Below are 25923 nucleotides of genomic sequence, written 5' to 3' on the forward strand. Positions count from 1 at the left end.
AGGGTCTCTGGAGACCCCAAAGGGAGGCAGGACACCTCCAGGCACAGGCAATACTTTACCAAGATAATGGGTTAGGCCAGAGTGCCCCTCAGTCATGGACTGCATGTTGAGTGTACGCTGTCCATTTTAAAGGCTGATAGCGGCAGGGACTAATTATTTCTTATGTCTCCATAGACATACGTGTACACATGTGCACAGTGTCCCATGGGTGTGCTCAGCTGCACATGGTGCATGTGGTTATTGCCATTTCAAGCCTGCACAGGCTGTGCACACAGGGCTGTGGGAGTTGTCTGAGAACTACTTGTCTTGTAACCATGGCTAAACATTCCACAGCAAAAGAAGCAAAAGAAGCCCAGCTTCTTTCTTTCTTGCAGCCTTCAAGTGTGGCCGATCATATGAGAAGAGATCGATTCCAAAGGAAGATTATGGTTTGATAGGGAGCTGCTAGGTGGGAGTCAGCTCTTTTGAGCATATGTGAGAGAGCTCACAGCTGGGCGACTGCAAGAATGTGGTTGCAGCACTAAAAAACATCCTGCAATTTCCTGCACTATTATAGGTTCACGTGGAAATAACCTTTTTCCCCAGTTAGACATGCTGGTATGAGACCCAAATTCCAACAGTTCCAGTTCCCTGATGCCCAGACATGAGTGCTGGGGAAGGACGGGAAACAGGAAACAAGTACTGGGATGAACTGGGCTGAGAGGACATCCCACACTGCAGATGTGCCCAGATGGTGCTTCACTGCCCGGAGGGATCTCTCATTTGGTGTGGCTCATGTGACTGCACACAGACCTGCAGCATGGCGGGGAAGCTCTGGCTTTGCTGGCCAGAGTCCAGGGCTTCCCAGGCTGGCTCTGCTTTCTGCTTGCAAGCCCCTGACATGTGGTAGGTCTTTCTGATTGATGATCAAGGCATTTTGGTTTTCTTCACAGAAAATGTGGCTGGGAGTTTGATTAGCTTGCTGTGCATTGAGAAGGCTCTTGGTCTTGTCACTGGTCTAAATTTTATCAGGCAGGATTTGCCAAACATGCACCCTTAGATTAAACCCTCCTTAGTGTCCGGTTGCTCTCCAGTGCCAGAAGGAGAAACCAAAGGGCAGGTAGGGTGGGAGCTCTGCTCCAAAGCAGCTCAGCAGCAAGCCTTGTAATATTTGGTTATGTAAAAACATAATACAGCAAAATATGGTTCCCCGCTGGCACCTTCCAACCCCTGATACTGTGGCACATCTGATTAGAGCATTTTCATTCAAATGAGTTTGAAACAAAACTCAAGTTTGGGATGTCTCTTTTGAAGATAAATAGCGTTGTTGTGTTTTTCCATCTATGTGTCTGCCTGCTGAGAAAAATGTATGTTTTCTGTCAAAAGCCAAACATTGCGAACTGAACATCTGTACATGGATACATTTCCGCACTGCATCCTCAGAGCTGTGCTGGTTCCTTCCTCTCCCATCTAGAAAACTCCCCAATGACTTCAATCTCCCTCCTCCCTGTGAGAAGTAATATTTACATCTCGATGGTCACAACAAACAAGAAGACTGGCATTGAAAGGAGACCAAGAGCATGAGGCAGGACAAGGGGCATCCCTCTGTCTGTCCTCTAAGATTTTCATGGTGTAAATGGCTGAGGATCTGGACTCGTGTGACGAGAGCCTCAGAGTGTCCATTCACTTCTATTTCCAGATGAGACACGAGATCCCCACAGAGCAGAGCACAGATAGTGATGGGAGCGCAACCATGTGGATCCCCTGCCAATGTCTGCACTGTCGGGTTTCATGGGACAGGCAGTCCAGGAGAAAAAGAAAAGCAGAGGCTGAGCTAACACCGTGCATCAGGAATAACTGCAGCATTGACTGCAGCTGCTCCCCAAAAAGGCTTGAGCTGGAACAGAGTTAAGAGAAAGGGAGACATAATCACCTCAGCCCTTTGTCTGATTTCCCAATAGGTCCTGTAGATGCATGCTCAGCTTTAGAGCATTAGAGGAAATGGTAGTGGATGTGCATTCTTCAGATTAAGTCTGTCTTGATAAAGAAGTGAACAAATACGATTGTCTGAAGAATAAATCTCCACCTCACATGTTCTGCAAAACTCAATCTTTTCCTGTCCTTTGGCCAACCGAGTTTCTCCATCCCTTGCCATGCATGGCTCATCATTTTCTCTCAGCATCTTAAGCAAAATGTCTGTAGGCAGAGGGATGTGATCATTCCCTGTGGCAAGACTTATTGGAGCCAATGCTTGTAGAGCTGAGCTGAGATATCCAGGAGTGCATAACCTTCCAGTGTGGATCTGTAACTGGTGGTTGGATCAATAGACCCTGGTTGTAACCACTTGTTTTTCCAGTAGGAAGATGGAGGTTGCCAAAGGCAACAATTCTGAATCACTCAGCAGGTGAAACAGATGCCAAATGTGACAAGGGTAGTGGGATTAAATGCTTGGTAGGTCCAGCAGAGCTACAAGCCAAGGTCCTAACCCAGCTCAGGTCCACAGATCTGCAGGGTCACAGTCAGGAACCGCAGACTGCAGAAACAGTCACAAGAGGGCAGGAACTGGCCACCTCTCAAGACAAATTCTGAAGTTAAACTCTCACTTTAAAAAAAAATGCACCTTAATTTTAGCCTGACTTTCTGTAACTCCTGCTTCACAACCCTGGACATTAAATTAGACCTTTTTCTGTCCAAATGAAGACCCTTCTACTGTCAGAAACCTCCCTCCCGTGCAGGTAGTTATGAACCTCTACCAGGTCACTGCCTAATGCCCTCCTGGATAAACAAAACAAACTAAATCTGTTCAGTGCTTTGCTTTAAGGCACGTTTTCAGGAAACCTTGCTTTTTAGTAAATATGCTTTGCTGTTGGTGGTGACCCCTCAGAGAAAATTTGAGATGCTGATCACATATGGTCATCCCATCAGTTATCTTGCAAGGTCCAGGGTTGTTGGCCTCAAAATCTCACACCATCTCCACCGAGAGTGATCCCTTTCTTTTTATGTAACTTTTTCCTGAATTTACAGAGATGGATATATTCATTCCTGTTCTGCAGTGTTGATTCCCGGAAATCTTTACACTCCAAAACCCCACTGCTCATTGCCTCATGGATACTTGTTCGAGCAAGTAATCTGATGTGGGCAATGTCCCACCTGGGCCACAGTGGCTTTCTGTATCCACTAACTGCATCAGAGACCCAAGGGCAGCAGCGAGTGGGAGTCTGCTGGGCTGGAAATCCAAGGCTCCATCCGACCCTCTGACTATGCACCTCATGACTCTCCTTCATTTTCATAGAATCATAGAATAGAATAGAATCACAGAATCATTTCGGTTGGAAGAGACCCTCAGGATCATCGAGTCCAACCATAACCTAAGTCTAGCACTAACCCATGTCCCCAAGAACCTCGACTAAACACCTTTTAAACCCCTCCAGTGACGGTGACTCCACCACTGCCCTGGGCAGCCTGTTCCAATGCCCGACAGCCCTTTCCAGGAAGAATTTTTTCCTAATATCCAATCTAAACCTCTCCTGACACAACTTGAGGCCATTTCCTCCTGTGGTGTCACTTGCTACTTGGGAGAAGAGACCAACCCCCTCCATCCTCCAACCTTCTTTCAGGAACTCCTCCTTTTTGGAAGTGAAGGGTTGTGGAAGCTATCCCCATCCCTCGCATGGTGTGCAAACTCCATGCAAGTGGGAAGTGAGTTATATTTCCATTCTTCTGTTGACCATTTTGTTTGTTGAACAAGCCAACCTTCATCTTCTCTTCTTCCTGCTCCTCCTTGCTGCTCAGCCTCTCTTGGTGATGAAAGGTGCCACATAGAGAAAAGGACAGAAGGAACTACTCTGATGTGACCTCCCGACCCAAGAGCAGACTAACCATCCAGCAATGTGACAGCCAATCAATGGGCCTGATTAATTAACTCCTAATAAATTAATCTGAGCACTGAGGCAGAGAGAAGGCCTCCTGGTGAAAGCAGCCCTCTGATGCCTTGCAGGCAGGGGAAGGAAATCGATTCCCTGTCTGCCCCATTTATCACAGCAAAACAGAGTTTCATTGAATAACTGTGCTGGATGGATGAAATGTCACCTTGTCATTGGTTGGCGAGGTGTGTGGGCCTGCACTCACGCTGCTGAAGGGTCCTGGAGCACCTCTCCCCTGCGTGGATGATGAAGCGACATAGAAAAGTAAAGGTGTAAAAAATCACACAGGAAAGAAGATTTGAATAACAGTGCAGGAGAGCCTCTTTCCATGAGGCACTCCAGGAACCACCAGCAGTACCCTGAACGTGTCCATATCCACGTGCCCCTCTTCGCTCACGTTGTTGTTAGAGTTTCTGAAACTGGAGGAGAAGGTGGTTACTGCAGACAGCCTGCTTCGCTGTCTGAGAGGACAGTTTGAAGATCCAGAAGCAGCCCAACTTTCTGAAAAGTTCTGGCAGACAAGATCTGTCAGAGATGCAGAGCACATTAGAGGTGCTGTGGCAGGGAATCATGTCTCTGCTGCAAATTCTCTCATGTGAGCAAGCACTGAGCAGGCAGAACATCTGAGTGTGAGGAAAAGATGCCCACGAATCTGACTTTATGTCACCATTGTCATGTCCTGAGATGCACAGGAGACCCTGCCACCACCTGCACATCCTGTGTGCCCTTGCTGTCTTTGGCGTGAGGAGAGTGGTGTGACTTTTCTTGTGAATGGGACCATCCTATGCATTGCATATATGTCTAGCAGGCCTGGACACATGATGATCAGGTTCCCATTCAGCTTTGCAGGCTGGGACCCAGGATTCAGGGCTCCTGGGAACTTGTGTCCTCTTTACATTGTTCAGTTCTCTCGTCCTAGAGGTGAAAGGGAAGATCTTCAGGGGGAGACCATACCTTTCCACTTCACTAACCAAACAAGTTCAATGGGGCACTTGTAGCAATTTTTGCCAGTGCAATGATGACAAAGAAGGCGTTGGATCCCCTGAACTCATCCCTGTCTCCTCACTAGAAGAACCCCACTTTTCAGCAGACAGCTGCAGGGCATGAACCAGCAGGGACCTCCCTGACCTCTAAGCAGGTTGCTCGCCCTTGCAGGATGAAAGCACATTTCCCCCTGCCATCATTGACCTTTCTTTCCTTATTCCAGCATTTCTGTCTTCTCCCTGCCCTTTCTTCTCCTGTTCTCTGCTTGGCTTCCTTGCTCTCCCTTCTACTCCTCTCCAGGAGCCATCCTGCCCAATTTTGACTCAGTGCCTCTTTTGTCATTCTCAGATTCCAGTGTCCCACAGCAGGGACCCAACAGACCCCTGGCAGCCTGCTTGCCCTCCCACACCTCTGAATTTGACTCACAGTCCTGGCTTGACCAGAAGATCTGGTCAATCATCTTTATCCCCTCCTTTGTCCCTGACTCTGGTGCCGCCCTCTTCTCTTTGAGCATCATCATCATTGCTTAGTCCTATCCCTTCCCCCATCAGACTGTGACTCTGGGCTCATCAATACATTTAGTTCATGTGGCTTCAACAAGCTGCTCTGTTTTGGCTGAGCTGTCCAGGTATGTGCTCCATAGCCAGCACATGGTTAATCAGCCTCACAGAGCCCCCTTCTGCTCCTAGGAGGCACTGACAAAATGCAACATGATCTTCCCTCTGCCATCACTTTCCTTCCTCCTTCTTCTGAGCTGCTTTCTTCCAGATTTGCCCTCTGCCAACTCTCTTCTACTCTATTGATTGCTCCCACAGCATTTCCTTTGGAAGATCTTTTACATTCCCTTTCCAGCTTCGTGTGAAGTTCCTCATGGCTCTAGTCCTGATTCCTTCTCTTCTGCCTCCACACCTTATGGCAACCACACACACGGTGGACTCACATATCCAGTTCTGAACAGCTTCCTTCTTGAGCAGAAGTAGTTTTATCTTGTGTCTTTAATGTCTCCTAATGGGTAACTAGGCATCACTCAAGCTGATTATCACCTTCAAACTCATCTTAAAACTCCTTTCACGATAATACTTGCCTGGGTAGAGTGGAAAGCCCCAGGAGGTGCCTGTTTCTCCTAGTCCTCATATGGAGGAGGTGGAACTAGGCAGCTCTTTCCAGAGGGCTGGGGTTCACGGAGATGTATCTCAATACCCATATGCACACAGAGAGTTAATGTGCCATGACTGTAAATTCATAGCCTGGCACCTTGCATGCCAGCTTCCCCATGCAGATTTTTGATAAAATCTAATATTTTTTAATTGCAATGTCAAGTGCAGGCTTTAGTGTACAGCATAAGGTCTGAAACTGGTCTGGTGAATGCTGCAGCATCTGGGCTAAGAATGCACATTTGTAAACAGTGAGATTTGATTTAGTCATTACAACAAAAACCTTTTAGTAATTCACTTTTTCTGTGCATTGGTGAATGGCTGGTAAATTTGCCAGACCCCTTCAGGCATGTTTTTGTTGTTAACGTTCAAGGTATTTAACTACGTGTGCTATGTCTTGGATAGCTAGTTGAATTAATTTTGGTTTTTTTACTTGTATAACTTGCACTTCTTAATCAGGATTGTCACAGATAGCAACCAAGGCATGACAGAGAGGGTTTGTGGTTGAATAATCATTCAAATTAAACTGCTTTGTAAATATCCAGATATTTTTAAAAATATGTTTGAATACCCAAATTCTTGTGTAGACTGTCAAACATCTATGAACAGGAGCGAACCACATTCAGGGCTTTGTCTTATAAATTTTTTCAGGAACAATTATTTTTCCTGTTTTATGTAAATTCAGAATGCTGACTGCCTACAGAGAACAACCGTGAAGAACCCGTGAAGATGAGCTCATCAGAAGCTCCCTTTCAAACAGAATAAATATCCAGGCAAGCCCCTACCCATTACTCAGTCAGCTTTCCACACTCCATCAGAAGGAAAGGCACAGAAAAGTCTTCAACAAGCTATTTACAAGAGCTGGAGGTCCCTTGGATCCAAATCCCAGAGACCAGAGACCAAATGCTGCTTGTTCAGTGCTTTTCATTTGTTACACCACCTTCCTCACATTTTCATCGTCTCTTATTTCAACTTTTAGCAAGACAAAATATCTTCATGACACACTCGGTTACCCTTTATTCAGCACCAAGGGTCACAAATGCTGGTCACCAGTCCAATGAATATAAAACAGAAGCGACACAGATGACTTTGGTGCTGTCATTTGAGAGAAAGCAGATGCACCAGTCACACATTTACAGCCTGGCTGTGCCGGCGGGTCCACGCTGTGTTTGTGAGCTGACGGTGTGTGCGCGCCGTTCCCTGGATAAGCCAGTCGCTCACTGTGTGCACAGCTGCGTAAGGAGAGGTCACACCAGAGTGAGCAGATTACGGGGACATGCCATCCAGGCAGTGCAATAACTGATATTACACGCTTCGATAAAAATTGTTCCTTTAGCTCTCAAACAGCAGACTGGAAAACATAAAAATAGTTCAGATTCTAGGGGGGCTAGTGTCTCTATGGATTTAATGGGGCTTGCTTCATTAAAGTGTCTCAGAGGGTATATTAAGTGTCCATGAAGTGTTTTCTGTCCCTGGGTACCTGCTCTAGAAATAATTTTTGGCCAGCTATCTCCGTGTCTCATTAGCATCACATCAATCTAAATATATTTGGTTGTTTATCTGCAGAGTCTGCACACCATAAACAGACACTTGATGACCGAAAACAAGACCCTCCTGCTTTGACCTAATCAAATATGATGATTTCACTACTTATTTTGCTATTAAGCAAAGTGGCAACACATGTAGATCAAATGAACCACCATCTAGAAGCCCAGCATCACCATTAATGGTCTCAGGGAACATCTGCTCGAAGGGCACTCAACCTTCAGGAGAGGCCGTTTCGTGCTCCGTGTTGCCTTCACGCACGATCGCATTTGCCAGGCGCAGAGATCGTGGTGGGACATGCAGGCAGGTTTCCAAAGGCTCCTTGTCTCAGAGCTGTTCAGCTCTTCCTGACACCTCGTCCACAGGCTGAATCCTCCTGGGTCCTGGGAAGCACAATTCAAGCTCTCCGAGCCAACGTGGCACACTGCGGGCATGGGAACCACCAAAAGTATCTATTTCTCCTTGAAGTTTTTAGGTGCTTAATATGTGAGTGAGCCATCTGATCTGTCTGAGATGTGCGTGGGGATCCACTTCAAGCATTTTGATGCAGAAACAAAGGCAATTCCCAAGAAGAAGTTAATCTCACCCAGAAATGTTGTGTATTGTGAATAGGGAATAACTCGACTCAAGTCTGTGGTTCATGAGAAATTTAAGAATGAAATATAACTTTTCCAGGTGCTTTTTGACTTCCACCTCCTTCATATCCATGTGTGCATGAAGCATTTGAAAATAAATATCACAGTAACTTTATTTTTCCAGCTTTTGGAGGAAAGGTTTGATTAGTTTATAATTTTATGCATATGCCTGCCTCTTTGCTCCTGCTCTTCCCCACAGATCCATACATGTTTGTGTTTGTACACAGAAATATATTGAGGACAAATACAGATAAGAAATGAACTTTGTAGTTGGTTTTGAGGAGGGCCAGGCCTGCAGCCACACTTCTCCACTGGGGTGGGGATGTACACAGCCTGTGGCCAGACTCTCTGATCTCCCTCTTGCTGCATAATCACAGCAGAAGTAGCAACTGTCATCCTCATCCCACTGTGGATTTTAATGTTTGCTTTTCGTTTTCTTACAGTGTCCCACAGAGGCAATTAAACAGAGTGGGGAATTAAGCAGAGTTCACAACATGTCTGCGTTTCCATGAGGGCATTCTTAATGATGGTTTCCTGGCTGAGCTCTTTCCTGGGTCTGGGCTCATCGCTGCCTTTGATGGAGACTCCTCCACACGTCCTCGGCAAGGCACAGCCTTGTCCCATCCTCTCGGTCAGTGGGACCAACACTAACTACCGTCACTGTGTCACATTTTCTCCTAGAGACTTTGCAAGCCTCCGCACTGTGGTTACATACAGATCAGTGTTATAGAGAGAGACTGAATGGAAATTTATGAGTTACCGTCAGGGGCAAGACAGTGGCTTCAGGGTCAGGAGAGCTTGCAGTCTGCATGCAAGGGCAAGTTGGGATGACATGTTTGGCACATATCTACTATAAGCAGAAGTCAGAAGGTTGTCCATTCTTGCCTGGTTTTCTTCAGCAGTGCTGCTGCTTGCTGGGGTCAGGGCCCAAGGCTGGGCAGACCAGCTGGCTCCCTCAGCCCCGTCCCTTGGTGGGGAACCCCCTCACTGTGCCCCTTGGTGTACCCCAAGCACAGCATTTACTTCAAGACAAGCCTTGAGAGGTTGATGCGCAACAGCCACACCAGCAGACATGAGCTCCAAGGGTCCCCTGACAGCAAGTGCTCCTGCAGCATCGCCCTCCTTCCCCGAGCCACGGTGTTCCATGCCAGACTAGCATTTCTTGTTGCCTCCTGGCAAGCCCCACCAGCCACGCTGATGAGCCCAAATACACCATTTCCAGTCACTTTTACTTGAACCTGTGCTAAATATTCCAATCCACTTCAATTGAGACTAATGGACCTGTAAGTGCAGGTCTGTTAGCAATATGTCACAGTATGCCTGCCATATGTTCCATATTGCCATCCTGAGGGGCTTCTTCTCGCCTACTTATCACAGCTCTGCCTGGACACGCTTTGCTGAAACCACCAGCTTCTGTCTGGAGGCTACAGTGTGAGATGCAAGTTGACAGACAGACAAGCCATGGGGTTGGTAGTTGTATTTCCAGCCAGATTCAGGGTTCTGGAAGGGAGCAGCAATGGTGCACAGGTAGCAGAGACCTTGCCAAGGTGTCCCATCTTGTGTTTCTCAGCGTGTGCAGGGCAAAGGAAGACAGTCATTGGGACGAAGGGATCAGAGACAGTTTGTTGGTTCTGTGGACTCTAAATTCTCAGAGTAATTTTTCCTCCATAGAAAAATAACTAAGCTTCTCCAGAATGCTTCATTCTTACTAAAATCTTTTGGTCCAAATCCGAACATGCTTGGCCCAGCATTTTTTTGGATGGAAATGTTTACTGCTGGGGTGGGGGCTCCTAAACATCAGCCTCCCTCAGCTCAGACTGCCCTTTTCCCTGTGCTGGTGAGACGCAGAGATCCCACACAGCCCACCCGCTGTGGCTATGGACAGCTGCAAGGTTGAACCTCTGCAGCCATCAGTGCCAGAGAGCAGCCACTTTGCTTCAGAAGCTGAGTATTTCCAAGTGATCTTTCAGGCTCCCAGACTCTCTCTTTTCCTCTCTCTTCCTCATCTGTCCTTTGCCTTTACATTTTTGTAGTTGCTATTTTCTTTACTGCAAGCAGCCAGTTGCTCCTCGCCCCTGTTGATCTCAGCAGCCTTGACTGCTATTGACTCCAAATTCCTCAGACCACCATGTACACAGAGCCAGACACAGCCCATGAGGCTGCTGCAGACATATCTGAACTCTGCCTGATGCAGCTGCAATGAACCCATCATAACAAACAAGGACTGTTTTCACTCCTTTCCTGTGATAGTTCCAGCTCTAGAAGCCTGATAGAGAAGCATCTCAGCTGAGAGACAGAAGAGTTGTCCCCATGGTACAACGGCATCATTTCCCTGATGTAATCTGGTATGTGCTGGAGAGGGACAACCACCCCAAGGGCACGTGGGAGCACAGAAAGTGAAGATTTCAGTCTGTTGGCAGGAAAATGAAGATGTTAATGGGCAGTCCTGGAACTGGTGATTTTGCATTTTGATTGATGTGTTCCTGTTAAAAATTTAGGCATTCCACAAAGTAAAAAGAGAACGGTACCATTTTAGTAATAGGTCAAAATCTGGGCCAGCTGTGTGCCCCAGTGAGCCCCAAGCAACCACCCTTCTTCATTCAAGGCAGGGCTGCAGCCTGCAATAAAAAATCACAGCTCAGAAAAAAAAGTGGAGGAGACAATTTGTTCCAGAAGTATGCAGTCTGGACTGTCAGTCCAGGCATCCCTCCTCTGCAGCAGGTTTGAAGATAGTGGGCCTCCAAAGCAATAGACCCACCTCTCTGCAGAGTTCTTTCACATTTCATTTCACTCAGGCAAGATGTTCTACTCTTTGAATGCCACCAGATAGTTCATTCCTCGAAAGATGCTAATTACTGCTGATTGGTTTATTAGCTTGCTGCCAAGAATCCACACTTTTCCTAGGAAAGGCAATGCCAGCCAGATGCTTCTTGATCTGAGACCTGCAGGGATTAACTCTTCATGCTCTGCAATATGTGAAGACTGGTTAGAGACAAGACTGGTTCTGTGGCATCACAGGCAGCAGTTTATACCCACAAATCATCAGCACCTAAATTTAGGGTATCAGAGACAACTCTGGTGTCTGCCCTGAAGAGTAATCGTTCATCTCTACCTTGTTTGGTTTTTTTCTTCAAGGATGTGCATATTCAAAATTGAGTGCATGGGAGCACTGGCATGACCAGTGTTGGTGTCTGATGACTGATGGTTCCCAAGTCATCCTATCTCCAGACCTTCATCACTGCTCCTCCCTCCAGGCCAAGGGAAACCCTGGATGCCCTGGACCATGAATAAATCTGCCAGGAGCCCTGTCCTGCCCATTCTCCACACTAAACAACTATATTCCTGCTCCCCGTGCTTTCCTTGCCTGCTTCATTCTCTCCTTCTCAAAGACAGCAGATACCCCTCTCCTCAGGTTCTGTCTCTGCTCACTTTCTCTGCACACCCCAGCTTTCTCTTTTCAGTCATGCATCCTGTACATCAAACTTCTTTAGGTCCATCAGCTTACTGCCACACGGAGTCACTGGTTTGGGGTTTTGTGCTCTTCCAGCCCAAACTCTGTGTCTCAGCCCACCAGCCAGGTCACTGCTTTCCAGGCTTGGATATGAGGCAGGGAAATGCTGGGCAGAAGTGCTTGGATTTTCTGGGGGATACAGTGACTAAGAGTGTAATACGTCCAGCAACGGCTCCTGTCCTGCCTACCCAGCCCACCAAAGCCAGCTGAAAAGCTACAACAGGTACTTTTGCTTCATTCAGGACACTTCAAGGGCTTGTTCCCAGAGTCCTGAACCTCCATGGTGTCTCCTCTGAGGTGTTCAGCAGCTTGGAGTCCTGCAGAAGCACCACGGAGGCAGTGTGGGAGCAAGGTGGACTGGCCACAACACCACCACCCTTCCTGAAGACTAGCATTCCTGCTTCCCCAGCTTGCTCCGTTGTGTCTCCCCATTCTGGTTGAACAGTGGGAATCTTGTTTCCAAGCAGGGAAAAGATGCTTCTCAGGAGCATTCAGATGGTGTCAGTTGTTTTCCACTGCTTAAGCCAATGTCCCTTGGATTTTCAGGGGGATACTCAAGAGACCAAACTCACCTACCATCTGGAAAACCTTAATAAGCATAGAGCTTCTTGACACATCAAAGTCTTGTGCTGACACAGGGTGACCAAGCAGCCAAAGACCAATGTCCTCCATTGCCTGAGGTTTCCCAAGAACTCACCCCCTGCAGGTAGTAATGCCATGGCTTTGAATCTTATGCTTTTGCTTCTATTTTTTGGTAGCAACATACGACCTCCCCTTGCTCTCTGTACAGTTCAAAGCACCTTTGACTTCAAATTGATAGTGTGTTGTTTGTCCATTCTGGATCATCTGCATCCTCATAGCCACAACACTGCCGACTAACTTGCTTTCCAGCATGACGCCAGCTCCCTCCACGCTTTCCAAGATGCAGTCCCCCACCGCGTAATTGCAACCTGCATTCTTTTTTTCTAGACAGTGACCTTGCATCCAGCTGTATTATACTGCATTTTGTTTGATTGCATTTGCTGTGCCAGGCAAGGCAGATTGATTGTGAACTATTTACTTCAGCTATTCACTCTTCATTATTCACAGTATGAGATTCATCCCATAAACGAGGGAACTGGCTAGAATTGCTCTTTATTGGTTTTGTTCCCTGATCATGTTCTGAGGCTTTTATAAACAGGAGGAGGGAAATTACAGGTATTTCAAAATAGCCACACAAACATATCCTGCATCAATTTATTTTAGTGAAGACATGCTTTCTGGAGCTGATTCAAAAATTAGACTGGAAAAAACCTTGTGATCTCCCTTTCTCTTTTCTCTCCCTCTTCGTGGTTAATGATAATTTCTTAATGAAAATACCTACATCTGAAAAATCTCCAGCCACACTAATGCACATTCGGGTATTTTAAAGATCTTTCTGTTTATGAAGAAAAAAATCACTTTTGGGTGAAAAGCAGATCCAGAGTGCCCTGGTCCCATTTGGAGGTGTCACTGCCCCTTCCTTTCCATCTGCCAGCACAGTGGTAACAACTGAGCCATGTCAAGTCTTCCAGCTCCTTCTGTTTCTGTCATCTACACTAGCTTCACATTTCTTGGCTTGGTCTTACATAACAGGGAATTTCCAAATGTTTTCCTATTCAAGAATAAGATACATCGGGGACTGATTCGCATCCAAGAGCAAATATGAGGAGGTACATTCAGCCCTCAGCTGGCCAAGGACTGCAAATGATTGGGCTATTTAAGTAATTTCTAGGAAATGAGCTGGGAGGGTAGTGTTCAATCAGTGACAGTCACAAAACCATTAAATGGCTGTGCCGGTTGGATCCAGGCAATGGTGCTGCGAACTGCACAAACGTGAGGAACAGATATTCTCTCTCCCAAGGAGCTTACAGTCAAATTGACTTAATATTCACTCTGTTAAATTCTATCCAAAAAGCTCTTTCCTTCCCAGAGAAGCCACTTTTCAAAGTGATATGTCTGAGCAGTTTGGTTTAAATCCCCAGCACATTTAGATGCCTTCGCAGTCATCAGCCACTACTGTTCTTCACTTAAATCATGCTGAGCACAGCTCAGAAATGCCAGAGCAATGGATTGTGAAGTTGGATTTGCACGTCCATAGCACAGAACCCCTGTGGGACTGGATTTTATATGGATAATGAGAATATCTCATTAGCAGAGTTAACACTAACATGCTTTGGAAAGGATATTACTAAACCTCCTGCAGCAGGGCTGAACCTATTTCTAACTGTTGGAGACTGGAGTAGGATCTGCACGGGAAGAGGAGTCCTAGAGATGCTCTGCAGAGTTCCTCTGCTGGCACAAGGGGCTGCCGCTGCCAGACAGCGGACATCGCTCTCGGCAGGCTTTCCTCTGGCCTGACCATTCCCAAGGGACACTCTCAGCCTCAGGTGAACAGTGTGTCTGCCAGGACGTGCAGCCCACCCTGGCACCAGGTGTCTCATGAGGCCAGCTGAAGAACAGTAGTGCTACCACAGCTGGTCAAGTTGGTGCTGGCCAGCCCCTGGGTGTCTGGAGGAGAGAGCGGCAGGTCCCTGATATCTCACATGAAGGATATTTTTAAGTCAGGCTGGAGGCCAGGAGAAGCAGCTGGTCTCCTCTGCATGCTGAGCCTGGCCATGGGTATTTTCACCCATGGAGAACCCTGGCAGGCACAGGCTCAGGCTATCCCTGGAGTTTGATCAATGCTGCCACCTACCCTGCAAGACCTGTGAGTGCTGAGCACCTCACACCATTGCTGGGGACCTGCTGGGTGCAGGGTCTCACCAAGACTCCCAAAATCATTGTGCATCAAGCAAACCCCTCCATCCCAGCAGCATCTACTCTCATCTGGAGAGCAGGAACAGCAAGGACTTCCCTCCTTCCTCAGCAGGGACTTGTCCCATGGTGGTGCAACATCTGACTGACCTTGCAATGAAATGTGAGCAAGGAGGTGCTTGGGATGTCCTGGCCAAGCACTGGGTGTCCAAGGAGGATGATTTCCCTGTCCCTGCACCACACCACATTGCTCAGGGTCACAACAAAGTCAGCCTTGTTCTCACTTCCTGCGCCATGTGGTCCAGCACTGTGCCCTCCACTGAAATCTGGAAGAAAGGCATCTTGGGCTCTAATGATAACACTGTCCTCCACAAAGGCTGCATCCAAACTCACCCAGCTGGCCTTGCCTCATACTCTTTCTGTATCAGCCTGTCCCCCAATCTTTCCATGTCCACAAATACACAGAGAGTGGTTTTTAAACATGCCTAACGCTGGTGTCAAAGATGTACTTTCTCTTGTGTCATCTCTGCAGCACTGCAAACAACAGCCATGCTTAGCAAATAGATTAACATCACTGTTTACTCATGAAACATTTATGATAAATTTCAGTTGTATTTTTAAAAAAAGACAAACAGTAAACTAAACATGAATAACGACTTAGATTAAGTGTTAGAGCAGTCTTTCTTTCTACACACACACAGAATTCAAATCATGAGGAAAGAGCAGTACTTCTTTTTATCTGCTGATTTAGCACAAAGTCTGGGAGCTCCACAGACATCTTCCTGCATATTAAGAGGAAAGACTGTTCGAAATGGCTTCAGTGACCAGGGTGATCCCTCTGACCTTCAGGTTCTCCTGGCAATATTGCAAAAAGTGACTGGTGACAGAAAGGTCTTTCCATGGCAATCTGGTGGTTAATACACAGACTGAAGTCAGTGCATACTTCTTCCCAGCAGCCACAGAGGATGGTTGCAGCTTCAGTAGTTTAACAAGTGTTTTGAAGCACTTGTCTAAATAAGCTGAGCAGTCCTGCTTTCCACCCATGGTGCCTGCAGCAGTGTTGAGTGACAATCTGCACAGTGAAGGGATAAAAGGGAAATAGCCCTTTTTCCTGAGTATTTTGGGTCATGCTAAATGCACTTGCAAACCCATTTGCTCATGCTCTGGGATTTACCACATGGACACTTTGGGGTCAGGACTGAAAGTTTATGGGGGACAAACCATTTCAGATTAAAAGGAAAACATTTCATTGGTGGATAGAAGAATGTTTTTGTGTAACCAAGCCCAAAACATTTCCGTTCCTTCCAGGGCCTTACTGAGACACACCACAGCAGGGAGAAGGACCATGTAGCCCAGCACAGCTTCTGTTCTCTGCAGCTGTGTGTGAGGGAGACTTCTCCTCCAACCAAAGGAACACGATTCCTGTTCCCAAGAGAGGGTCTAATCCATCCTGCCTTTGAAACAGTGGATCCTGGATCTTGGGAAAGAAAAGTGGTTCTCAATATATTTGCATTTCTGTAACATCTCCCTCTTACTGGAGGATCTGATTTACATGCTTGTTCTTTCCCCATTATACATTTCAACACTCAGACATGGAAAGTAACATTTAAATGTGCTCCTCCAAGGCTGGAGAATGGTCAGTGCTCTTGTGATGCAGTTTTGGGTGGGGAAATGGACATTCAGAAACAGCTACACTTTCTCCAGTGAGAAATATCCACAATCCCTGTTGGTCCTCAAGACAGGCAATTCACAGTCATTAGGAGGAATTACCTTCTGTGTCTGGCTGATGAAGTTCTTGCCTGGGTAGAGCAAGCTTAATAATTTCCTGAGTAGCTACAGATGAGCACTGAGATATGCACAGGGAAGAGCAAAGTGAAGATGATGATGCTGGCAGGAGCACCTTCTGAGACCTTTGATGTTCCAAGAGGTTTCTCCAGCAAACTGCTGCAAATCACAAGCAGAGGTATGGGTGCTCTGCCTATGAGAAGAAAAGCTTCACCAAGCTTTGGGAAGAGCTTTTATGAAAGCTCGTTTTATTTGGTGTAAGGCATTTGTGTAACTTACAGACTTTCACTGAACCTTTGTCATTGAAAACCTTAATGAACATCAAATAGTGAAAATAATCAAAACCTTAATTGAAGACAGCAATACTAGCTTTACAGTGAAACATAAACCCCAACAAAAAAAGCAGTGTAGATTTTATAGGATAAGAGCACAGATAGGTACATGTCTTTAAAAGTACCAAGCACCCACATGGTCATGCTGCTACGCTCCCAGGAGGGCAGAAGCTGGGTTTCTAGCTGCTGATCTTGTTCTGCAGTTTAACTGAGGTTGAGGGAAGTCATTGCTTGTATGTGCAGGCTTGATGGTGGAGCTGCTGCTGTGAGGTGGGAAGAGCAATGCCAGGGGCTGGAAATCTGGGTCTATTGAGCACACAAGGAGTTAACAGCATGAGGTGTCTAATCTCCATGGATTGTGAAATGTCTTACTTTGGAAGACATAGCTCATGAAACCCTGAGGTAACTGAGAGCTGAGGGCATCGATCTTGCTGTGGAACAAAGCTCTTTTGGTACTGCACTATTCCTTTTCTTATTTTCCTGCATTAAAGATGTTTGGTTTTTTAACCCTGTGGCATCATCAGCTTCAACAGGAGGAAGTACAGAGGAATGAGAGGCCAGGACGGAGGGAATATTTTTTGATGTCTCAGAGAGATTATAAGTATAGGGTCATCCTCAACCTTGGGCTGTAGGTAGCATTTTGGTGAGGAAAGTAAAGCTAACAAAGAAGGCAAGGAAAGACAAAGAGAGACATGAAAGGGAGCTAGGAGATGGCAGAATGGCTAACGGACAGAGAGTACTAATAGTTTGTAAAAATAACAGCCTAGAGCTCCATTTCTCTGTAGAGATCCCATTTGTAAAACAGAAAATTGAAAGAAAGGGCAATAAAACTGAGATCAGAAACCCTCTGAGTTCACATCCACCCAATATCACAGCAGCCACAGGGCACTGGACTCAAACTCTTGCCAAGATAGTAATTCTGCTGTATGACATGTGCTCCAAATGGGGTTCACCCCTTCCAAGCACTGCGATCTGGGCATCTGCTGGTGTCTCTTTGGACTCTGCCATAGGGAAGAGACTCCAGAAGTTTAGGGATATCCTCCCCCTGATGATGTCCAGTGAAGACTCTCAATCCCTTAGACATTTCATATGGACAACAAGACACCAGGGTTCCCTGGAGACCTGTCAGCCAGACACCTAGTGCAGCCTGTGATAGCAAGGACAAGAACTGGAGAACACCTGAAAGGTTTTTGCTCTTCATTATTGTGTCAAGGTCCTCTTGGCGTTTGCTTCCTTGCAACATCAGAACTTGTCCCATGTGGGAATCTTTCTCTCACATTTGTTTCAATTTATGGTCAAGCAACTTGAGGCTTTCCAGGCTACTCTGAAGAAAGACCTTGACTAATGTCTGCTCTAGATTTCAAGGGAAACCATGACCTCTGCAGACAGATGGACACAAACCAACATCCGAAGCACTGAGGAAGGAGCATTGCCCAGAAGTGTCATTGCAAGGGGTGTGTTATTGACCATGCCAGCTGTCTAAGGCGAAGGTGATCATTAATATGACCCCAGAGCAGTGAGCAGGAGGCATGCTAAGAAAAGGACTGTTTGATCTGAAGTGGTTTTGGTTAGGATTATTTCTGGGGCAAAAGGTGTCAGTGAAATAACAGATACAAACACCATTCCAGGTGACCTCCTAAATAAATTCTTTCCGTTGTCAAAGTAATAACTCACTTTTCAAGAGGAGACTGCTTAATGTTCAGGAAAGAAGGATGTCTGCAAAGCGTTTTCAGTCAAAGAAGGAAAGACCTGTCCCCACTGAGGACAAACACTCATGTCACTCCTCTCGAACATATTCATCAACTTGCTAGACAGCATTCAGTGCACTTGTGCAGTCCCAGAAACCCCTCGAATGGTAGAGAGGCTCTTTGTCATCGTTCCCAAGAGCTGGATTACTTTGGGTTTGGGAGGATGATCCTCAGCCAGAACTCAGCAAATCCCCCACTTGCCATCTGGACTTCTCTCTGCAAATCTTCTGTTGAGGAGAAATCCATTTTTGCCTCCTATCAACACGACCCTTTCAGCCCAACCTTAGAGAAGCTGTTGCCAAGTGTTCCAACATCCGAGACACTTTGTCTCTGACACAAAGGGAAGAGCGATTATGTTGACATGTTTTCGTTAATATTGTCTGCACTGATTATTTGCAGGTTTTAACTTTTTCTTCTTATCCTTGTCTTATTTTTACATCCATTAGCTCTTCAAGGTCTTGCTTATTATTTGTGTCCTCTAAGAGACATTTTGTTCCAAGCCACCTTTCACCAGGAATAGTAGTTTTACAATTCTTGTTTGTTCATCTCCACAAACACAAAGGAAGAGTAGAAGTCAAGGCAACCCAAATAACTTAATTAAAGTGAACACAACAGCCTACCCCAGCTCCTCCCAGGGCTGTCCCAGCAGAGCCATCAGCCTGAGGGTCCAGGTGGGGCACCCACTGGACAAGTCAAGAGGAGCATTTCTCCGGATAGCCTCACAGGCCAAGAGGTCACTGCCTGAGGGTGTGGAGATGTTATATGACACCAGGAAGGGAATTTGGAGATTGCACAAGATTTATTTTGGAATGTTCAAGGGAGGAATTAAAGACAGGGAAAGGGAGGTGTGCATGTGAGTCCTCAGTGCACTTGTCTGTACGCGTCTGTGTGTGACAGCGCCTGAGGAAATGGAGCAGGGCTGTGAGTCTCAGGTGCCAGAAATGGAGGAGACCTAGGATCCAGGAGCAGTTACTGGGCAGCCTGAGTGTCCAAGCCCAGCTACTGGAGGGATCCATATTGGATAGATGCATATATGTAAATTTTCCACTAATGGTCTTTCATCCTGACCAGCCAGAGAGGGGACTGGGATGAGGCCATTGCTGATGTTCATGTTACTGTAGCACTCTACTCCTCATCTGCGCTGTCTGAAAATATTCTAGTCTAGTCTAGTCTAGTGTCTCTTCTGCACTTGGGTCACAACAATCTCAGGCAACACTACAGGCTCGGGGAAGAGCGGCTGGAAAGCTGCCTGGTGGAAAAGGACCTGGGAGTGCTGGTGACAGCGGCTGAACATGAGCCAGCGTGTGCCCAGGTGGCCGAGAGGCCACCAGCATCCTGGCTGGTACCAGCACTGGTGTGGCCAGCAGGCCCAGGGCAGTGACCGTCCTGTGCTGGGCTCTGGGGAGGCCAAACAGCGAATCCTGGGGGAGTTTTGGGCCCCTCATGACAAGAAAGGCCTTGAGGTGCTGGAGCGAGTTGAGAGAAGGGAACGGAGCTGGGGAAGGGGCTGGAGCACAAGTGTGATGGGAGCGGCTGAGGGAGCTGGGGGTTCAGCTGGAGAACAGGAGCTGAGGGGAGACCTTCTGATCTCTGAACTGCCTGAAAGGAGCTTGGAGCCAGGGGGGGTCGGGCTCTGCTCCCCAGGAACAAGCGCCAGGACCAGAGGAAACGGCCTCAAGTTGCGCCAGGGGAGGTTGAGGTTGGATGTGGGGAACAATTTCTTCCCCAAAGGGCTGTGGGGCATTGGAACAGGCTGCCCAGGGCAGTGCTGGAGTCACCATCCCTGGAGGGGTTGAACAGACAGAGATGAGGTTCTCAGGGACATGGGGTAGTGCTGGACTTGGCAGTGTTGGGTTAATGGTTGGACTCGATGATCTTAAAGATCTTTTCCAACCTAAACAATTTCATGATTCTGTATTTCTGTATTGCCATCCTCACTACTACCTTGACCTGGGAACAACTTGCCACAGCTGCTTTGCCTTTGTTGTTATTGGATCTGGAAACTCCTAACAAATCTAACCTCATTTCTACATGAAAATTCCTTATTTTTTTTCTGGTCTCTGCTGTTTCTCCCAGAACAAGATGCATGTGCTCCATTACTGTTCTTCCTAGCTCTCCCTGTCCATATCGGCTATCTCTCCTGTGTTGTGGCTTTGGAGTAAATTTTTTTGGGAGTCTAGTCTCCAAGTTTGTGCTGACGCAACTGTGCCTGTTTGGGTTGTGTTGTGATGCTAACAAATAAGAGTTTAAAGGACTTTTCCAACCAAAATAAGTCTAGGATTCTACGATTCTGTATTCCAATATACTCCTCCCACATGGGAATAAGCCAGTATGGCTGCATAGCCAGGGGCTTGCAGCATTTTTACTGCTGTACTCTGCTGCAGAACCATTGTATGTGGCCAAGAGTATGAGGATGATGGGTGCCCTGCAAAGCCGACCAGTTCTTCACATCTTTTGCACTAGCTATATATGAGAGCTGAGAGCACTGCAAAGGCACCTGGCAGACTGCACGGGTGCAAGAAGAGAGGTTCTGCATTCACAGACTCTTTCTTTACTAGCAAATAAAAGAGGACCCAGGTTTAGCTCAGTCCCACGTATGTCCCGACTAGTCAACAGTTCACATGGATCTTGGCACAGCTTTGGCCCAGGACAGCGAGCACGCACTCAGAAAATTGCAAGACTTGATAGCAGACATAGCACAAGAGAGGCAGTGCTCCCAGACAGTGTGAGCACAACCATCCCGCACAGCAGGAAAGCCTGTTCAGCCATGTGCACTTGAGCCATGAACCATCCTGTGTCATTTGACCTCCAGGCCAAAGAGCAGCGCCTGCTCTATTTAATTTACTGGCACAGGCAAGAACCTCTAAGAATGTCCACCCGCCCTTCTTGCACTACAGTCCGTTTCAGGCCAAGCTCCTGAGCTCTGGTCTATGGTAATAAAAATTCATTGTTTCAGTTTACAATGAGTCAAAAACATTCACACACCCATACTGCACCACCTCTCACCTTCAAAGAACTGCTTTAATTACTTGCTGCTAGTCTGAAAGTCCATCAGGTACTTCCTTTACCCTCTCCAAAACCCATTCGCTCAGACATTTCCTCTGTGCACTTTCCCAGGATTTCCAAATTTGTTTTTTCGAAGAAATTGCTTTGTAAAGTTGCTGCCGATTTTTTGCTTCCCCACTACAGAAAAAGCTGCAAGAACAGCAGCTGTTTCAGCTTGCTGAAGCCATCATTAACTTTATCAGTCTCACAGTTGGTCAAGGATCCATTTCCCTCATAACCATTCTCTTCCAATATTTGTGCAAACACTTCATATCTCCATTCTACGATCCTCTAGCATTACTTTTCTGATTTTATTGGTACCAGAGGTCATTCCCAGTTGTGTTTACACAGCCTGTAAGTCTCAGCTGAAGATGTCTGATCTCGGTGTCTTCTCTGGTTTTCAGGTTCACGGGACCTTTCTGCCACTTCCATCGGACACTCTGGTTTTATTTCTTCGCTGCCCTGTTTTCAACTCAGTTTACAGTCTGCTAAGCTTGGCAAAGCCCCAAGGGTATCCTTGGACTTGTACCAAGTTTAATTGAGCTTAATATGTCATATGCATCCCTCTCTTTTCTGACTACAGCATGTGTTTCCCGTTACACTGTGCTCAAGTCCTTGCTTTTTGGATTTCCCCTGACCTTACAGAACTTCACCTGATTAATCCATTCCTCACTAAGCTTGAATTCAAGCAAATGAACTAATATCACTGGGCTGAAACTGAAATTTCCTGCTATCTGAAGCCCATCAGCCATCCAGAGGGCAGACCAGTAGCTTTTAATGGGCTCCTCCTTGAGGTGAGTTCTCCAGATGGTGATGTTTTCATCCGCATACCAGAGGGAACTCTCTGAAGATGCAGTTCTGACTGGTTTTTTTACTATAATATGTCATGTTCTCTGAAAATATGAAAAAAGCACCTTTCTGCTGTGTTAATCCTTAGCATTAAAGACAGAGTAGTGACAGATGGATACAAAGTGGACAAGACTTGAAATCTCATCAGAGAATATCCTCATTGTCCCAGGTCCCATGTCCTGCAGTAAATCAAAGCAGTTCATTTCGCATAAGCAAGCTTTTATGGTTCCTCAGCTATGCAAATAGTTCATTCACCCTTTTTCTTCTCGCACTTGATGAATTTGTCTACCAAACGTAACCATCTAGAACTGAACCACAGCCTTCCTCTGTAGTTGGTAGTGAGAAATAAACGTGCTTCTCATGCTAAAAGAGACTTTTAATGCCAAGGGAAACACAACCTTACCGGAGCTACAGTTGACCAACTCATTTGCAGGCATTGTAAGAGTCTAAAGTGAGACAAATCCAATCTGACTTATCTCACACTCAGCTATGTCCACTGCCCATGGGAGATGCCAGAGAGAGGACATTTCCACCACACCTCTGTCCTGTAGCTTGCACAGTCCCTGGTGTAGAAGGTTTTGTGTTTGGGGATTATTTCCATAGTTTGCTTTTGGTAAAGGAGAGCCTCCTACTGAATAGACTTAGAATTCAACCTGTTGTGGTTATGCAGTCATTTCTACAGTTGGGTTGTGGCCTACAGACCATCTTCCATCACCTCGCAGCCCTCACCACCAATTATGTATGCTGTATTTTATTGGCATTATTTCTTGCTCTATGATGGCACATGACAGGTGACTGGGTTTAAATAGATAATTATTGTTCCTTAATCAAACACTAAGCTGTCCTGGTTGTCTCACCTTGGTCACCTGATTAAACCAAAATGCTGAAATCTAACCGTTCTTCCCTTCTTTCATAGGAATTCAGGGAACTAGCACAGCTTTGCTGTGTGCTGAGCCATCTCCAGCGCTTTGAGAGACCCACTCACAGGAGAGGTTCACAGATACAGGTTTCGTTCCCCTTGTTCACTGAAGGCATGGGAGGTACCACCATCCTCACCCTCACTGCCATCACTCATCTGGACTAGAGAAGCTGGTTCAGCTGTGTCTGGAGTCCTCCAGAACAGCACTGGAGTGAGCAGCAGCGGCTGTCCCGCCCCTGGTGGGCATCACACAACATGTGGCAAGGGACATCCTGGAGACCAGGTGTGCTGCTGACAAGCACAAACACAGGCAGCAATGAGAGCAAACGCTGGTAATGGCACTGAATGTCTGCTCTGCTTTTCACCCTCACTGTAAATAATCACATTGCTGGAGTAGAGGTTGCAGAGAGCTCTGAGTCCTGCTTTGACAAATCATATCTCTAATCAAAAGCTACTGACCTCTGGTCAGGTCACCAGTAAGGGAAAAAGCCTAAAGTCTCATTAGCACACAAGCCAGCGAGACCTAGACAGACTGGAGAGTTGGGCAGGGAAAAATTTAATGAAATATAACAAGGCAAAGTGTAGAGTCTTGCATTGGGCAGGAACAACCCCAGGTTCCAGGATAAGTCGGGGAATGACCTATTAGAGAGCAGTGTAGGGGAAAGAGACCTGGGGGTCCTGGGGACAGCAGGGTGACCATGAGCCAGCACTGGGCCCTTGTGGCCAGGAAGGCCAATGGGACCTGGGGTAGGTTAGAAGGGGGGTGGTCAGTAGGTCAGAGAGGTTCTCCTGCCCCTCTGCTCTGCCCTGGTGAGACCTCATCTGGAATATTGTGTCCAGTTCTGGGCCCCTCAGCTCCAGAAGGACAGGGAACTGCTGGAGAGAGTCCAGCGCAGCCACGAAGATGCTGGAGGGAGTGGAGCATCTCCTGTGTGAGGAAAGGCTGAGGAGCTGGGGCTCTTGAGCTGGAGAAGAGGAGACTGAGGGGTGACCTCATTCATGGGGATCAATATGGAAAGGGGGAGTGTCAGGAGGATGGAGCCAGGCTCTTCTCGGTGACAACCAGTGACAGGACAAGGGGCAATGGGTGCAAACTGGAACACAGGAGGTTCCACTTAAATATGAGAAGAAACTTCTTTACTTTGAGGGTAACAGACACTGGCCCAGGCTGCCCAGAGAGGTTGTGGATTCTCCTTCTCTGGAGACATTCCAACCCGCCTGGACACCTTCCTGTATAACCTCATCTGGGCTCAGGTGGAGCTTTCAGCATCCTGGAGCATTTGCCCGAGGTTGGCACTGGACTGCATGTTCTCTGCAGCACAGCATGATGATGGGAAGGGAAAGTCTGGGCATTGTTCTTTGTCTTTTTTGTCTTTTTTTTTTTGAGATTTCCAAACCAGATTTAATGACAAGGCTGTCAGAAGATATATTTTTTTCAGAAATGAAAATGCCAATCAGACGGTAATAGAGAAAAGCAATAACGGGCCAAGTGTCTGTTTGGGTCATTGTGACTCATGGGGGGCTGGCAGTGTGGGACCCAGACCAACAGGCTGCGGACACTCAGGCCAACACCAGCCAGAACAGCCAAGAGCCCTGGAAATGCTGGAGAGGCTGACAGCTGAAATAAACACCCTACAGAGCGTGAGAGCGTCCCCTTTGTTTTCATTCATTGCCTAAGGCTGAATCCATAACCAAACTTCCCGCCTATGTGTGTCCTGGTAGGGATCACACTGAGCCACACTTGGGTTTTGTGTGTACTGGGACCAGATAAATGCAGCATTTACATCAGCACCTGTGCTGTGCACTCAATAAATGCAGCTTACAGTCCGTGCATTTGCAGAATTATGGAACTAAAATCACATCCACAAGAGGTGTGGTGGTCCTAGGTCTTCTGGGCTTTTACCCCGAGAATGACACCCGAGTTGTGTTTCCTGATAGGAGTAAACATCTTTACTGAAAAATATTTGAGTTCTGCATAATTTCACAGACATATAATTTATAAAATTCCACCTTGAATGAAGATTAAATATTTCATATCAGATCTATTAATTTTCGGCCAAAATCAAGTCTACCGATACTGGAAAGAACCTAAGGCTTCCAGTGGACACAAGGCTGAATATTAAGATAACAGGGAGCTCTAATTGCAAAAAGGTAATCCACACACTGGTGTGCATTGGGAGGAGCACGGTCAGCAGGCTGAGGGCTCAGATCTTCTAGGAGGATCTGAGGATCTAGAGAAATTTGGAGAAACCTGAGAAGGTCACCCAGGGGCTACCATCATTGTCAGAGGCACATGTCCTGTGGAGAGAGGATGAAGGATCTGGGCTTGTTTAGTCCAGGGAAAAGACGGATCAGTGGAGATATAGGAGCAGCCAGTGACTACTGGAAAGGAAGTCAAAAAGATCATGGAGACAAACTCTTCTTAGCAGTAACAGCCAGTATAACAAGAGGCAATGGGACAATGGCCACAGGTTGTAGCTTGGGAAGTTCAAGCCCCAGGTTCCAGCTCTAGATCAAAAACAGGCTTTCATCATTTAATAACCTAATTTATGTGTTGGGTCACAGTTTGATACACTGAGATTATGTCACAGTTTCTTCACAGTCAGTCATCTGGGCCATTTCATGACACACAAGTTGCCTCCAAAGGAATGAGGGATGATGTTCAGTAAATGTCTCTTCTGTTTTCATCAAGTAGTCAGGCAGGAGTGTGCTAAAAAACATCACCAGGATCTCAGAGAA

Source organism: Caloenas nicobarica, chromosome 16 (assembly GCF_036013445.1).
Source record: "Caloenas nicobarica isolate bCalNic1 chromosome 16, bCalNic1.hap1, whole genome shotgun sequence".
Classification (NCBI taxonomy): domain Eukaryota; kingdom Metazoa; phylum Chordata; class Aves; order Columbiformes; family Columbidae; genus Caloenas; species Caloenas nicobarica.